We start from the raw sequence: 17,662 nt of genomic DNA, 5'->3' as shown, positions 1-17,662 counted from the left end.
AGATGGAGTCTCGCTCTGTCGCCCAGGCTGGAGTGCAGTGGCGCGGTCTTGGCTCACTGCAAGCTCCGCCTCCCTGCCTCAGCCTCCAGAGTAGCTGGGACTACAGGCGCCCGCCACCTCGCCCGGCTAGTTTTTTGTATTTTTTTAGTAGAGACGGGGTTTCACCGTGTTCGCCAGGATGGTCTCGATCTCCTGACCTCGTGATCCGCCCGTCTCGGCCTCCCAAAGTGCTGGAATTATGGGCTTGAGCCACCGCGCCTGGCCAAGACTGTTTTTAAGAAGGGAAGAAACTGGAGATAGAGCCTGAGGAACAAAAAATTCAGGCATAATGATAACAAGACCAAAAGAAATGGAAAAGGCATAGTCCAAAGTAGGAAAATTGCCTTACTGATCCCACTAATCACAATGAGCAAATGCCATATATTTGTCGCAAAGAGGGTTGGGCTAACAATATGTTGTTTCCCAAACTACTTTTTATGATCCATATGTTTGTTCAAACATGCACAAATGAGGTATACAACTTGTAGGTATACAATTTGTCTTAGCTTTCCTAACATTGTACACATGCAGCAGTTTTACAAAAAGGGGTATTCCACAGTTGAAAATGTAGGGACTTTTAAAAAGTTATTATTGTTCTAAAGCTGTAACAGCTTTCAGAAAGGAAATAGATAGAGTCTGATGTTTCTTCATATAAGATCTGTGCAGTTTAAACCTTTTAGAATAGCTATCTTCCTTAAAAAGTTCCTTTATTTTTTAGCAATCAGAATCACTGATATTTGGCTATGAAGTCACATCTCATCCTTAGACCTAACAAGGTAAGTAATTGCTCTCAGTCAAAAATTCAGAAAAATTATCATTACTTAATTAAAAAGCTTTGTCTAAACTGTTCCATAATTATTGGAGCATGCGTTATTGGGAATTTAAATATTGACTTTGAATATTAATAATAAAGGCATCTTAAAATTCCTTTTAGTGTTTTCTTTGCATATCTCTTGCGGAATGCAAAGAGATGATTCCCATTTCGTTCCCTGTGAGCCACAGAGTCATAGAAATAAGAATATCTGCTGTAAGCTGGCAAGTAAAAACTGAATGTAAACCAGTTTCAACAGTACCTCTCAATCCTACACCACTGGGAGTTATCCTTACTAAGTATAAAGCTCACTTTGAATTCAAGTCAGAATCTATGCCTGGCTATGGGGAATGACTGGAAGTGTCTGGACATCAGGTCTGATTGTCAAAGGATGGTGCTACATTGACTAACTTCCCTGACCCAACTTTAGGAAGTTGTATGACAACAACTAGAAGGCTCACCAGGGACATGGCCGTGAGCACTTATTTTTTTTTTTTTTTGAGACAGAGTCTCTGTCTGTTCCCCAGGCTGTCGCCCAGGCTGGAGTTCAGTGGCGCTGTCTTGGCTCACTGCAACCTCTGCCTCCCGGGTTCAAGCAATTCTTCTGCCTCAGCCTCCCAAGTAGCTGGGACTACAGGTACCCACCACCACACCCGGCTAATTTTTGTATTTTTAGTAGAGATAGGGTTTCACTATGTTGACCAGGCTGGTCTCTAACTTCTGACTTTATGATCAGCCCTCCTCGGCCTCCCAAAGTGCTGGGATTACAGGTGTGAGCCACTGCGCCGGGCCATGAGCACTTCTTAAAGAGTGAGAAAAAGTAGATATATGGAACTGCTGGCTTGGATGGCATGAATAGTTAAAGGAGGTGAGGAATACCACCACTATGAAGGCTGAGGCTGCTATTGTCTTGAGCTAACATTGGAGTAGTGGAGAGGATGTAAGACTTTAACTTCTCTATCCCTTTATAGTTCCATTCCAAAAGGTCCATTATCAATTCTTAAAATAGGGACTTGCTGAGCTTTAAGGTTTTATGTTCTACTGGGCACTTGTATTACTTCTTTTTATCTTCATAATTATTCTGTGATGGTACATATTGTCTTTCTCATTTTACCTATGAGAAAAATAACACTCTGAGCCGAATCGCTCAAGACAACCAAATTGAGAAGATGTAAACTAAGTCTAATTCTGAAGTTTATGTTCTTTTCACTATGTGACAATGTCTTTACAAAGTTTTCCATCCTATATGCCTAATTCAAAGGGATAACATTTATCAAAATTTAATTTATATACCGTAAAATTCACTTACTGTAAATGTGCAGGTCAAGAAGTTTTTAAAAGTATATTTACAGAGTTGGACCACTGTCACCATAATTTATTTGGGGCCTTTAGTGCAAGAAAATATTCAGGGTTATTTGTGATTTGCACATGGTAAAGTGCTTAATGACTAATTTTGATTAAGTAAATGAGAGATAGGGTAGGAGACAGAAACTTCAGGTGGGGCCAGCTTCAGATATTTTGAGATGAATCAGATTTCTTTGAGAGAGAGTGACCTCTCACCTTGTCTATTAGTATAGACAAGAAGTTTACACTAATACGTATTATGTAAAGCCACAATCCTCTGGTTTATTTTACCTAAACTTTCATTGTACCTTGAATCATATATTTAATCATTCTTTGGAATAAGTTGAAATTATTTCTTACATGTTGCTTTTGCATTTCCTTGAATTATTTTTCTGACAGCCTAAAGAGCTATGTAAGACAGTAAATATTGAAGAACATGAATTTAACAGCTAATCAAAAACTCAAGAACAATAATGTCCTCATTGCCACAAGGTCATTAAACTATCTGTTTAAAGATACACATTTATTTTCTCTGAGCCACGCTTTTCTTTCTTATCTATAAAACAATGCTGAAACAGCTTACCACATGGAGACACTGTATTTAATACATAATTTCTTTTGTGTGTTGTTCTGGCCATTTTCAACATAAGCAGTGGAGTATGGTGGATGGGACTTGATACTAGTTATGTGACCTTAGGACAGGTAATCAGTTTTCGAAGCCTCTGTTTTACATAAATAAAATAAGGTCCTTCCGAAGCTTAAGAAGATAATATAGATGAATCTCATTCTTTGGTACCTGGCAGATGGTAAGTCCTTGATAAATATTCCTGAATGAATGATTGGATGAATGAATAGGTGAGTGAGGAATTTCTCTGGTTCAATGAGTTACTGCATGTATCTCGCTGAACATGCCAATGAAGTGATTCTACTCTAGGGAGAAGACTGATAGCTGAGGGGAGGAAGCAAAATGGTGTAGGTAGAATTAGTTTGGTTGGAAAAAGAGGTTGGTAAGTGGAAAAGACAGGAGTAGAGAGACCTGGTTTCACGTCCTGGTTCTCTATGAAATGTGAGAACTCATGCAGTTTACTTAACCTCACAACTTTAAAGCCTTAGGTTCTTGTTTTGTTCGGTTTTCATTGTAGAGATGACACTCCTTGTGTATGGTGAAGATGAAATAAGTTAGCAAATAGAAAGCACATGCCACAGAATTTAGCACATTGTAATATTCAGTAAACATGAGTTAATTTTCTCTTTTGCCCCCTCCCTTCATTTATACTAAAACTTTTGCTTTGTAGACACTTTGTGATTTTAAACTAAAAGAAAAGTATTTGTGACTTTCTGATATGCAGAGGTCATAAGCGTTTTGAATTTGAGGAAAGTGTTAACATTGTGGGTGAGCATGGAGACAGTGGTAGAGTTGTATTGTGAAGTCCCAAACACAATTATGACATTGGGCCAGTAAGAACCTTTCACACCATTAGCGTTCTCCTCCTGAAATACAGAAAATAAGAAAGCCATTTATTGTGAGGATTAAACAAAATGCAGCATTGAAAATAATTTCACAAAGGACTTGGAATTTAGTTAAGCCTTCAATAAATATTAATTGCTACTGCTCTTTCCCAAGTTGGATTTTCATATACAGATTGAATTCCCAAAGTTAGAAATGGTTGTTTCGAAAATAAAATGACATGGAAACGCAAATACTCAACCTGATTGGAAATAACCACCAATTAAAATCAGTGGAGCATGAGATTAAGGATCCTAAACTCTTTAAATTTGGGTAGGGAAATATAACTCATGAGTTGAGGCCAGCTCATTTTATTTTTTACATTGTACTGGAGACAGATGAAAGCAGCCAACACGTATGTTTTAATTTAAATTTCCCTCCATTCTTCACGGTCACCAATATTCAGTATTCTTTCATTTTGTTTTATTGTTCATTTACTGAGTAGGGCGATTTAGTACCTGAATCAATGGGACTGCCCAATGCCATGGTACATTAACCTGATCTAATTTTAAGTGGCAATGGTTAGAGACGGCATTTTCTCTGAAGTCACGTTATTTGACACTGACTTTATATGAAGGGTATGAGAGTTACTTAATGATGGAAAGTCCAAAACGGTGATGATCACAAATTCATGTTTCATGTGAAAGGACTTTGTTTTAGTAAAGGGGAAAAAAGATAAATATCTGCAGAATGTTAGGAGATATACCCTTTTCCCAGAGTATTTCCTGTTTCTTTTACCAGCAATCAGCCCTCTGAAGTCCAAGTTGTCAAGAAGCCTGTGTCTCTTGTAAAGTGGGAAGAAACCACTCCACAATTCTGCTATTCTCTAAGCTTAATGAAATGCTAGCAGGCTGCCCTGCTGTTCCCGTATCTTATATTTCCAGGCCTTGCCACCTGTGCAACAAAAGCAAGCAATCTATTTAGAAGAGTGTTTTTCATTCTCTTAACTTTGAAGGTCTTTATTCTCAGCATGAGATTATTGCAACAACTTAACAAGCCGTGTTTTCTCCCCCTATTTTCCTTTCTTTTCTTTTTGCACCTATGTCCTTTTAAGTCCATTCAGGCCTTAGGGAAACATTTAGTACTTAAGCTTTGGTTTTTCAAGCTCAATCGGGTAGAAAATCTAACACAGAATGTGTGCACAAACGATAGCTCGGCACAATAGGGATGAACAAATAGCAAAAAAAGAAAGGAAGAATATGAGTGTTCAGGGAGCAGGGCTGCACTTGAATTCAATCTTCCAACAGCAGACCTGATGCTTTCTCTCAAGATTCCCAGGTTTCAAATTGGTCATATATTGAGGGCCAGTTACCTGGACAATGGGGGGAAATGACAGTCGGTAATTATGATCTTGGTTTCTAGGTTGTTAGGAGACTAATATTAATCCTGAAATTGTATGAGGAATGTGTTCATCTGGCCATAATTGTATAGTCTTCCTGAAAGCATTTAGCAGCAATGCTAATTCAACACAAATCTCCCCAGGGAAGTATTTTTGAGCTAGTAGGGTTGCCAATTTATTGGTTAACTTAGGACACTTACTTCAGAGCAGAAATAGCAACAGGAAACTCACAAAAAGATACAGGTATGTATTTTCATTTTCTATTAGGTGAACAATTCAGTGTAAAGACTAGCAGAGCATGTACTGTTCTTCAAAAAACATAGTGCCTGTGTTTGTTGGCTGGCAAATGATTGTGAATACTACTCAGTTATATGTAATTAAAAGCATAGTGTGATACTAACACCAGGTGATAATAAAGCTGTTTTCAGAAAATAGATTCAGTTTGAATAAATACATCAAAATGTTATCTTTCACAGTAAAATATCTGTGTGAAAGATTATTTATCCTACTCTATGAATCTCCCTCCAAATCAAAGCATAGATTATAGCTGTCTTGTTTAGTTTTTTTGTTTTGTCTTGTTTGCTGTTAAGAGTAAAGACAATTATGAACCCCAAGAAATTCTAAAAGTGTTGTTTTTAGAGACAAGATAAAACATCCTTAAGCATTTGCTTAAGCTTGCTTTGTAAAATGACTTTTATTGTTCACAATGAAGATTATTTCATTCTTCCTTTTGTTCTTCAGTTGTTTGCTTATTTCATCATGTTTGCTGGACAAAGTCATATGTACAATTATTACATATCAGTAATAAGTAACCTCAAAAAGTCAGGTTTCTGAATTTTGGGGAAAATCTTAGTAGGTTTTATTTTCAGACAGTGTATTTTAAGATTTATGGAAGGTAATATGAAAGTAGGTAATAATTTCATTCATTAGGACCAACTCTTTTACATATGATTGGTTAAGAGGATAATAGTGTAACAAATTTTATAGCTGTTGTATTGAAAGATAAGCATACAAATATTCTCAAAAATAGTTTGCTTTATCTATGTGATTGAGATATTCAGCTTGTCTGTATAACTGATGATGGTAATTGGCATCTTAATAATAAACAAATGGAATAGTGGGGATAGATTATTAATATAGCCACCAAAACAAATGATCCAAAATACTTGAAAACATTATGAAATGCCTTTAAATCCCAATGAGTTGTTTTAACTATCAAAACATGTATGTTAGATTAAAGTTGCCAACATAACTTTACATGCAGACAGCCGAAAGTTTGTATAGCACGTTTATCTGAAGAGTTGGGTAAGGTTTCAAACCTGTTTTCTTTTAGGGAGTAGGTGTGCATAAATACTTGAGAAAGTAGAACTGGCCCCATCTTTTAGATATGGTTCTTTCATGATAAAGCTGGATTCTACTCTGGGTGTTAGTGTTCCTAGAAAACTGCGTAAGGAACAGATGTAGTCACATGTGTTTTGTCATTAAATCATTCAACATGCTGTTTATGATCAATACTCCAAATCTAAATGATAAGAATCAGTTAGATACTCATCAAGATGAAAATAACAGCTTGAGTTGACGTCTGAAATAAAATGAAATGATACCATAACAATTTGGTGTAATTGTGACTCATACCCCTCAGCTTACTTGAAGTGTATTTTACATGTCAGCGTATGTTGTTATCACTTACTTGGTCATAAATGCTAGAAATCTAAGAATTATGTTGACTACTTCCCATTCCCAAGCCACCATTCCTAGTTTATCATCTAGTTCTTCCAATTTTAATTCAAAACGTGTCTTTCCTCTTCCCACCCACACTCAGTTCAGTGTCTTATCTCAGTGCAATGGCCTTTTAACTGGCCTCCTGTCTCCATTCTATTAATCTCAATCCTGCAGTCAACACTGCTCCTAGAATAAGCTTTCCCAAAATATAGAAATTATTTCTTTAATTATAAATCTTGATGTCTCCCCATTGTGTATAGAATCAGGTACAAATTCCTTCATGAGTCACCAAGATCCTGCATCAGGACCAAGCTTGCCTTCCAGGATCATGAACCACCATCCCCTTCCACAAACCCTACACTTCTGTTGTATTTCTATGAACATATTTTATACTTTCTTATCTTTGAGCTTCAGATTTGCCTTTTATTCTTTCTGGATTGACTTTTCTCTGCTTTACGCAGAGAATTCAGATTCATCCTTCAAAGTCTTCCAAAATATCACTTCCATATAAATTATCTTCCTTGATTCCCTCACACAGAAAAGCAATCAACTGGTCTCGTGGGTTAAATTTATATACCTATACTGTAAGATTTATTATTATTTTTTAATGTTTGCTACGTCATAAGAATGAGCTCCTTGAGAGAAGAAACTGAGTTTTATTAATTTTTATGTTTCCATTACCTAGCTTAGAGCCTAGCAAATATTGTATGCTCAGTAATCATTTGTTGAATGAATGGATAAATAAAAAGCAACTAGAATCATTCTGCACTAAATAAAATTACACGCCTGTAATCCCAGCACTTTGGGAGGCCAAGGCAGGCAGATCACCTGAGGTCAGGAGTGCGAGACCAGCCTGACCAACATGGTGAAACCCCGCCTCTACTAAAAATACAAAAGTTAGCTGGGCGCAGTGGCGGGCACCTGTAATCCCAGCTGTAATCCTGACTCCAGAGGCTGAGGCAGGAGAATCGCTAGAACCTGGGAGGTGGAGGTTACAGTGAGCCGAGATCATGCCATTGCACTCCAGCCTGGGTGACAGAGCAAGGATCCATCCAAAAAATAAAATAAAATAAAAATAAAAAAATTCTGAAGTAAGCAGCTGATGCTACACTCCTGGTTATCCACATAACCCTTGGTGCTACCCAGGCCTCTCTTTCCTAGTGGAGAACTCATGAGTCCAGGACTTTGATTTCTCTTATTTCTCTCAAACTTAACTGCAGTGAAATGTAGTTAAAAGCATGGGGATCCGACTAACTGCAATCAAATCCTGCCCCCATTTTTTACAAGCTGTGTAACTCTGTTCAAGTTATTTAACATTTTTGTGCCTTAGTTTACTCATCTGTAATATGTTTGATTACATAACCAATATAGTACAATTGCGATTAAAAATTAAATGAGTCAATGCATATGAAGCAGCCAGAATTGTGCCTGGCATGTCCTTAATACATTTCAGCAATTTTTAGCTATTTTAATTATTAGCTCTGGGTCTCAGTTACCCAGGGCTTTGTTGATCAATGACTAGTTGGTTTTACAAATGCACTCCTATTGAGATCTTCGGCCGGGCGCGGTGGCTCAAGCCTATAATCCCAGCACTTTGGGAGGCCGAGACGGGTGGATCACGAGGTCAGGAGATCGAGACCATCCTGGCTAACACGGTGAAACCCCGTCTCTACTAAAAAATACAAAAAAAAACAAAACAAAACAAAAAAAAAACAAAAAAAACTAGCCGGGCGAGGTGGTGGGCGCCTGTAGTCCTAGCTACTCNCAGAAATGATGACAGAAAGTTAAGCAGAGACGCCGGGCGCGGTGGCTCAAGCCTGTAATCCCAGCACTTTGGGAGGCCGAGACGGGTGGATCACGAGGTCAGGAGATCGAGACCATCCTGGCTAACACGGTGAAACCCCCGTCTCTACTAAAAAATACAAAAAAAAACAAAACAAAACAAAAAAAAAACAAAAAAAACTAGCCGGGCGAGGTGGTGGGCGCCTGTAGTCCTAGCTACTCGGGAGGCTGAGGCAGGAGAATGCCGTGAACCCGGGAGGCGGAGCTTGCAGTGAGCTGAGATCCGGCCACTGCACTCCAACCTGGGCGATAGAGCGGCCACAACACTCCATCTCAAAAAAAAAAAAAAGAAAAGAAAAAAGAGATCTTCATGACTGAGAATATGGTGTTTTCTCTTTCTTCATGATGTTTGCAGTTGAATTGTTTTAATGAGACATGCTAAAGATACAGTTAATTTGTGGGAATTTTGAGCACTCTACTGAATGAGTCTTTTCCCATGAAATCACAATTTCCAACTTTAAGCATTTCCTGAAGATTCTGTCTTTGTTCTGGATGAAGGTAGGTACTGAGGTCTAAAAGAAAGAATAGAAGAAGAAAGATAAGATCTTACTAAATATAGTACAAACAACTTTTTAATCTAACAAACATAATATGAAAGGTTATGGAAGGTTGGCCTTTAAATATTGTAGAAACTCAGAAAGGTCACATAGTTTGGGATAGTCATTAAAAGCTTTTTGGATGAGGCATGTTAAAAGATAACTATTACTAATAGGTAGAGTTAGGATGGGTTGAAAAGAGACACAGATAAAAGAAAGGACACAGAATAGATTGTAGATAATTGTCTATTAAATGCATGAGCACTGCTGCTAATAGAATCTCTGAGGGTGCATTGCAGTTCCTATGTCTCATTCAAAAGTCTTAAGATGAAATACCATTGCTTATCTACCTATTGCCTTCACATATCAAATGGTAGTTACTGCAGTGGGACTACAGAGATTGGCAAACTTCATGTAAAAATATTATACAGAACATGCATTCATGTTTTATTGTTGGTGGATAGAGTAGTTAGGAGAAGAGGGATGGAGTTTCTGTAATTTCTCTTCAGAGGCCCCTTCCAACTCTGAAATGATGAGTGTCTGATAATAAAGGTTTACAGTACTGTGCTGTGATTTCTCTGGACATAGATTGCATTTTTGCATACTAGTTCAAAAGGGTCTTCATGTGTTCTTTGTTAGGACTTTTATCTTCCTCATCTCCTAAGGATAATCTATGAATGCAAAATGACTCTGGAAATTAACATTGATTTCTAAAGAATTACTGAGCAACTAATGTGAGTAGGCTTTTGTATGTCTGTAGCTCCTGAAAGTCCTTTAATCATCAGGAAATGCCCTACATATCCATCAATATTCCTTGAAAAGTTTGATTTTCAAGATATATTAATGAATGAAAGAAGTACCCAGGTCTTCTATGATTTGGGCCTCATATGTGATTCTGTTTACAGTAGACAATTTCTCTTATCAATATAGGGAATGTCTTTGATAGTGTAATGGCAAAATCACATTGCATCATATTTTTAATTTCAAATGACATTCTGATTTCCTTTAAACATTCTTATTAGTTTTGGAATTAGCATAAACTGATAGCCTTATATTAGGCATCTGAAATATCTAATGTAGTATGAGTATTACCAGTGAGATAAAGCAGGACAAGGCATGTGGCCCACTATCAAAAAGAAGCATGTCACAATCTTTGACTTACAAGAAAGAATATAAAGATGTTTCTCAGTTATCCATACTTAAATATAAGTTTGAGCTGTTTTTATGATTACATATATATGACAGAAAACTATTTGGGGGCACAGGTTTGCAAGTCTGACAGCCCTGGGTTTGAGTCCTATTTCTACTCATACTGAGCTGTAGTCTCCCAGTTTCTTCATCTGAAAAATAAGATGAAATAAGACAATGTGCATAAAGTTCTTAGTAAGCAGAATTAGTCAGTGGAGGTGAAGTGGGGGTCAATATATAGTGGCCTCTTTCTGCATCTTTATAATTTATTTTGTGATTTAAAGGCAACCATTTATGAAATAATACACTTTTTCAAAAAACTAGTTTATTTGTTTCATCTTCAGGGTCTGTACTCAACGACCAGAGTGGAAATGCAATTGGAAAAACTCTAATATAAAACCCTATTAAGGACCCTACCTGGGTGTTTCCATCTGGGGCTTCTTCACCACGCTGACTTGGAGAGATATTCCTTCATTGTTTCGAGTTCCCCCTTTACTCCTGTGTATCATGTGTCCAAAAGCTTGTGGAAATGGCTTTCTATTTATTAGAATTCAGCAACTTTGGAATTTAATTTCTTTATGCCACTATTAGTAAAATCAAGGTAAAAATAATATCTACACCACCTACTGCAGCATGAAGGTAAAGGTAAGATGTGATTATATTAAGTGACAGCAAACAGTTGGAATGTTTCCTTTATCCCAGTCACTGTTCTGAGTGTTCTACATGTATTAACCTATCTATCCTCCAAAACTCCTATTAAGGTGGACACTATATCTCAATGGGGCAGTTGCAACACCTCTTCTTTCTAATTTGTCCTATATGTTCCAACAATAATTCTCCATGTTTGGCCATTTATAACTTAATGATAGAGCTGTAATATGGATTGAGGTAGTTTGGATCCACAAAACACTGACATCTCACAGATTTTGACAACCCTTTACAAAGAGTGAATAACAGAGAACTTGCATGATCATGCACACTTAGGCTTTCTACCTACAAGGAAGAGGAGTCTAGGTAGATTGGTGATTTCACATGGAGTCCAATAAAGGAAAGAACCAAAGACTGGCTTTCTTTTGTAATAGGGGTTTGAAGAGGTCTATGAAATGCAGTCAACCAGAGAATAAGATGCAAGGAATGTGGAATAAAAATGCAGATTTTATATACAGCAGAACTGGAAACACATACTCATTTATTCATTCATTGATTCTTTCACTATTGGGCATTTTGTTAATTATTGGTAATAGAGAGATAAATAAGACAGTTCATTGCCTAAAAGTGCACCCTGTTTACTGGTGAAGACAGTATTGCTTGTCATCCTGAAGTCTGTGGCATGAACTTGAGTGACTCAATCACTTAGATCCTCTATTTCCTCACTTATAAATAAGGATAAAATCTCCCACATTACAAGGTTTCAGTGATTATTTAGAGAAGGGCTGCATAAAATGCTTGAAAGAAATTGTCACTGAATAAAGTGGTTGTTATGAAGGTGGTGTGTGGAGGAAGTTGAAGTTACAAAAGTAATTTACACACTCAAAAAAGGATAAGAGGAAACAATAAAGGATATTTAACAGGGATATGTGATATCAGGTTTTTATATTAGAAAGTTCACCTTGGTAGCAGGATGGAGACTGGGCTTCAAGGGAACTAAATGAAAGATAGCGTATCTGTTAGGAATTATTAAGTAGAGGAAGAAGGCCGATAAAGTCAAAAGGGGTTGTGGACATGGAACAGAAACAAAAGAAATTTTTAATACAGAATACATTTTCTACTTTAACCATATCTTAAACAGGGCTATTTCATGGGATTTAAAACAGAACCGTAGGAAAATCAAGAACACAACCAAGCATTTTTAGTGAACAAATCCTATTTAGAACATTTCTCTTAGGTTTGAGACAGCCAAAAGGTAGGTATTCTAGATGTTAACTTGATGCTTTTGAGCTCTCTCCATTCCCCCTTCCTGAGAGTCAGTAGAGGTCACTTTATTTTGGGCCACTGGACATCTTTCCACAACTTATTACTAGCACATACCTCAGCTAGTTACACTTTTTTTTTTCATGTATGCATCCCCCAATAAATGGATTGTCCATTGAATGAAGAGTGTCTTTTTCTGAATCCCAAATATTTAGATGATGCATGGAATACAGTAAATGTTTGTTTCATAAATAAGTTAACAAATGAGAGCGTAAGAGTTAATCATGAGATCCCTGAAGTAAGACTGACAGGTTTTGAGTCCTGATTCCACCATCAATTACTAGCAGAATAACAAACCTCTAGGCCTATTTCATCATCTATGAAATGGAAATTACAATATTATAGAGTTGCAGTGAAGTTAAATGACACAAATATATGTTAAGTCCTTAGCCTTCTCCCTGACACACAATCAGCATTTATTTAATTAAATGAGAGCTGCCATTATTACTATCAATATTATTATCATAAAGACACTGGACTCTTAATTTCTGAGGAACCATTTTCCCTCCTTCTTCTACTTTCTGCTGCCCAATATAATTCTACTTTGGAAAATTGTATTGATGGAATCAATGAGTATAATAACTAAACTTGACGAACAGTAGGATGGATTGATTTTTATTTTCTTTTGTTTTTATGGCTTACTCTGTCATTCTCTGTCTCCATGCAATCAATGCCTTAGAAGATACACATTTTAGTTATTTAGGGTTAAGATGGCAGATCGGAGGCAGGGCTAACTTGCAGCTCCCACTCAGATAGACAGAGCAGCATGTGGGGACTCATATCGTGAACTTTTGCTCCAAGAACTACTGCCGGAACATACCAGGAAAGCTGAAAGGATCCACAGACCCTTTGAAGGAACTGGATCACTTCTACAGGCTCCCTGAGATGCCAAAAAAAAAACGTGTCTGCTTGCTTTCTCAGCGGGGTTCCCATGGTCTGAGGAAAGTTCTCAGCCCTTGTCTCCAGCTGCCTGGAAATAGACTTGCTGCTGTTAGGCGATCACAGTGGGAATGAGACAAGCCTTTAGGACTGCCAGCTATGTGGGAGCAGGGTGAGGTCTGTAACTGCTGGCTTTCCCCCAGTTCCCTGGGAATCTGTATAACTCAGCAGAGGCAGCCATAACCCCCCGGAAACATAACTCCATTGGCCTGGGAACCATACCCATATCCCCCACAGTAGCCTCAGCAAGCCTCACCCAAGGAGAGTCTGAGCTCAGACATGCCTATCCCTGCCCCCACCTGGTGGTTTTCTCTATTCACCCTGGTAGCCAAAAACAAAGGTGATAGTCTCTCCAGAGCTCTATGACCCTGCCCATCACCTGAGAAACCTGAATACTTAACCAGGCATCCCTAGGACAAGTTTGCATCATTCTTATAGGACCACAGCTGATACACTCTTTTTTTTTTTTTTGAAACAGAGTCTCGCTCTGTCACCCAGGCTGGAGTGCAGTAGTGTGATCTTGGCTCACTGCGTGGTGCGATCTCAGCTCACTGCAAGCTCCACCTCCCAGGTTCACACCATTCTCCTGCCTCAGCCTCCCAAGTAGCTGGGACTACAGGTGCCCACCACCACACCCAGCTAATTTTTTTGTATTTTTAGTAGAGACGGGGTTTCGCCATGTTAGCCAGGATGGTCTCGATCTCCTGACCTTGTGATCTGCCCACCTGGGCCTCCCAAAGTGCTGGGATCACAGGTGTGAGCCACCGTGCCTGGCTGATGAACTCTTCAAAGCACCATCTCCTGGCTGGAGATAAACCAACACAAAACCAGCACACTAAAAAAATATACAACCAAAGACCCTCACAGAGTCCACTTCACTCCCCTGCTACCTTCACCAGAATAGGTGCTAGTATCCAGTCTGAAATACCTGAAGATTGATCACATCACGGGACTCTTTGCAGACACTCCCCAGTACCAGTCTGGAGCCCAGTAGCTCCACTAGGTGGCTAGACCCAGAAGAGCAAAAACAATCACTGCAGTTAGGCTCTCAGGAAGCCCCATTCCTAGGGGAAGGGGGAGAATACCACATCAAGGGAACATCCCATGGGACAAAATAACCTGAACAGCAGCTCTGGAATCCCATTATCTTCCCTGTGACATAGTCTACTCAAATGAGAAGGAACCAGAAAACAATACTGGTAATATGACAAAACAAGGTTTCTTCACACCCCCAAAAGATCACACCAGCTCACCAGTAATGGATTCAAACCAAGATGAAATCTCTGAATTGCCAGAAAAAGAATTCAAAAGGTTGATTATTAAGCTAATCAAAAAGGTACCAGAGAAAGGTAAAGCCCAAATTAATCAAATCAAAAACATGATACAGGATATGAAAGGAAATTTTTTCAGTTAAATAGATAGCATGGATAAAAAACAGTCACAACTTCTGGAAATCAAGGACACACTTAGAGAAATGCAAACTGCACAGGAAAATCTCAGCAATAGAATTGGACAAGCAAAAGAAATAACTTCAGAGTTCAAAGACAAGGCTTTTGAATTAACCAAATTCATCAAAGACAAACAATAAAGATTTTTAAAAAATGAACAAAGCCTCCAAGAAGTTTGTGACTATGTTAAATGTCCAAACCTAAGAATAATTGGTTTTCCAGAGGAAGAAGAGGAATCTAAAAGTTTGGAAAGTATGTTTGAGGGAATAATTGAGGAAAACCTCCCTGGCCTTGCTAGAGATCTAGACATCCCAATACAGGCAGCTCAAAGAACACCTGGGAAATTCATTAGACATTGAAAGAAGAGTTGGTACCAATTCTGTTGACACTATTCCACAGGATAGAAAAAGACAGAATCCTCTTTAAATCATTCTATGAAACCAGTATCCCCCTAATATCCAAACCAAGGAAGGACATAACAAAAGAGGAAACTACAGACCAATATCCCTGATGAACATAGATGCAAAAATCCTCAGCAAAATACTAGCAAACTGAATCCAACAGCATATCAAAAAGATAATCCACCATGATCAAGTGGGGTTCACACTAGGGATGAAGGGATGGTTTAACATACATAAGTCAACACATGTGATACACCACATAAACAGAATTAAAAACAAAAATCACATGATCATCTCAATAGATGCAGAAAAAGCATTTGACAAAATCCTGCATTCCTTTATAATTAAAACCCTCAGCAAAATCGACATAGAAGGGAAATACCTTAAGGTAACAGAAGCCGTCATGACAAATCCATAGCCAACGTTATACTGAACGGGGAAAAGTTGGAAGCAGTCCCCCTGAGAACTAGAACAAAACAAAGGTGCCCACTTTCACCACTTCCATTCAATATATTACTGGAAGTCGTGGCCAGAGCACTCAGACAAGAGAAAGACATAAAGGGCGTCCAAATTGGTAAGAGGAAGTCAAACTGTCGCTGTTTGCTAATGATGTGATCGTATACCTAGAAAACCCTAAAGATGCATTCAAAAAGCCCTAGAACTGGTAAATGAATTCAGCGAAGTTTCAAGATACAAAATTAATGTACACAAATCAGCACCTTTGCTATACACCAACAGTGACCAAGCTGAGAATCAAATTAAGAACTCAACCCATTTCACAATAACTGCAAAACAAACAAATAAAAAATGTAGGAATATACCTAACCAATGATGTGAAAGACCGCTACAAGAAAAACTATAAAACACTGCTGAAAAAATCATAGATGACACAAACAAATGGAAACATATTCCATGCTCATGGATGTGTAGAATCAATATCGTGAAAGTGACCACACTGCCAAAAGCAATCTACAAATTCAATGCCATTCTCCTGAAAATACCATTATCATTCTTCACAGAACTAGAAAAAAGTATCCTAAAACTCATATGGAACCAAAAAAGGGCCCACATTGCGATGCCAAGACTAAGCAAAAAGAAGAAACTGGAGACATCACGTTACCCAACTTCAAAGTATACTACAAAGCCACAGTAACCAAAACAACGTGATACTAGTATAAAGATAGGCACATAGACCAATGAAATGGAATGAAGAATGTAGAAATAAAGCCAAATACTTATATTCAACTGATCTTTGACAAAGCAAACAGAAATGAAAAGTAGGGAAAGGACACCCTGTTCAACAAATGGTGCTGGACAATTTGCAAGCCACATGTAGAAGAATGAAACTGGATTCCCATCTCTCACCTTATACAAAAATCAACTCAAGATGGATCAAAGACTTAAATCTAAAACCTGAAACCATAAAAATGTTAGAAGACAACATTAGAAAAACCTTTCTAGACATTGGGTTAGGCAAAGACTTTATGACCGAGAACCCAAAAGTAAACGCAACAAGAACAAAGATAAATAGATGGGAGTTAATTAAAAGCATCTGCACAGCAAAAGAAACAGTCAGCAGCATTAACTGAGAACTCACAGAGCGGGAGAAAATCTTCAAAATCTATACATCTGATAAATGACTAATATCCAGAATCTACAAAGAACTCAAACAAATTGGCAAGAAAAAAACAATCCCATCAAAAAGTGGACTAAGAACATGAATAGACAATTCTCAAAAGAAGCTATACAGTGACCAACAAGCTTTGGGAAAAATGCTCAACATCACCAATTATCAAATCAAAACCATGATGTGATACCACCTTACTCCTGCAATAATGGCCATAATAAAAAAAAAGGAGATTTTGTCATGGATGTGGGGGGAAAGGGAACACTTTTATACTGTTAGTGGGAATGTAAACTAGTGCAACTTCTATGGAAAACAGTGTGGAGATTCCTTAAATAACTTAAAAGTTAGCTGGACTTGGTGGCTTACGCCTGTAATCCCAGCACTTTGGGAGGCCGAGGTGGGCAGATCGTCAGGTCAGGAGATCGAGACCATCCTGGCTAACATGGTGAAACCCCATCTCTACTAAAAATACAAAAAATTAGCTGGGCATGGTGGCGGGTGCCTGTAGTCCCAGCTACTCAGGAGGCTGAGGCAGGAGAATGGCATGAACCTGGGAAGGCGGAACTTGGCAGTGAGCCGAGATCGTGCCACTGCTCTCCAGCCTGGATGACAGAGCGAGACTCTGTCTCAAAAACAAACAAACAAAACTAAAAGTAGATGTACCGTTTAATTCAGCAGTCTCACTCCTATCTACCCAGAGGAAAAGAAGTCATTATACAAAAAAGATATTTGCACATGTATGTTTATAGCAGTAAAATTTGAAATTGCAAAAATACAGAACAAATGCCCATCAGTCAATGACTGGATAAAGAAAATGTGATATATATATATATATACACCATGGACTACTACTCAGCCATAAAATGGAATGAAATAATGGCATTCGCAGCAACCTGGATGGAATTAAAGACTATTATTCTAAGTGAAGTAACTCATGAATGGAAAACC

Source organism: Rhinopithecus bieti, unplaced genomic scaffold (assembly GCF_001698545.2).
Source record: "Rhinopithecus bieti isolate Rb0 unplaced genomic scaffold, ASM169854v2 scaffold_1403, whole genome shotgun sequence".
Taxonomy (NCBI): Eukaryota; Metazoa; Chordata; class Mammalia; order Primates; family Cercopithecidae; genus Rhinopithecus; species Rhinopithecus bieti.
This window is presented reverse-complemented; position numbering follows the sequence as displayed.